Source organism: Penaeus monodon, chromosome 22 (assembly GCF_015228065.2).
Source record: "Penaeus monodon isolate SGIC_2016 chromosome 22, NSTDA_Pmon_1, whole genome shotgun sequence".
Taxonomy (NCBI): Eukaryota; Metazoa; Arthropoda; class Malacostraca; order Decapoda; family Penaeidae; genus Penaeus; species Penaeus monodon.
The window spans coordinates 38,211,290-38,211,860 of record NC_051407.1 but is presented as its reverse complement, the minus strand read 5'-3'; the positions used below and the strand labels follow the sequence as shown (position 1 = coordinate 38,211,860).

At 40.8% G+C, this 571-nt stretch overlaps 1 protein-coding gene across 1 annotated transcript in view; it reads left to right on the top strand.

Moving 5' to 3' along the window:
• Positions 1–571, top strand: part of LOC119587431 — a gene marked incomplete at its 3' end in the record, with an annotated part of 28,805 nt that overhangs the window by 2,198 nt on the left and 26,036 nt on the right.

Sequence of the window (571 nt, the reverse complement as noted above, 5' to 3'; positions counted from 1 at the left end):
ATGTGGAGTTGGGCAAGTAAGTCTGTACTGTGAAGAAGGTTGTAGTAGGACTCAAAAAAACAGGTGTGGTACTTAACTCTCAGGTCATCGTTCACACTCAACTATATCAACTCTGTCTGCTGCAGGGGAGCATAGGAATCCTCCATAGATTGTTAAAGAGGTTGGTGAACATCTTGAAATCTGCAGCCACCAGACTCCAGCAAAGCTAGGAGGTAAATTCTTCCCCCAAAGAGGTACTGACACCAACCCAACTGTTCAAGTCTGTCATCAGGCAAAAGTCAAATGGACATCTGCATCTGCCAGGATGGTGGAGAGATTATATCGCAGTTCAAGAGGGAGCACGTGAGCTGGACTGCAAATGCTAATAATGAGCAGGGTGACAGGTGGTCTGGTTCACATCTGCTCCACAATCCTGCATCAAAATGAATTGCAGAAGTATACCATAAGAATCTGACTCTTATGTTCTTAAGACAGTTGATTACTAAAATCATAATATATAAATTTTAAAAATTCTCTATATACTATATTCAGTGTTTGTCAAAAACATGTAAGATAAGCACACCTGACATAA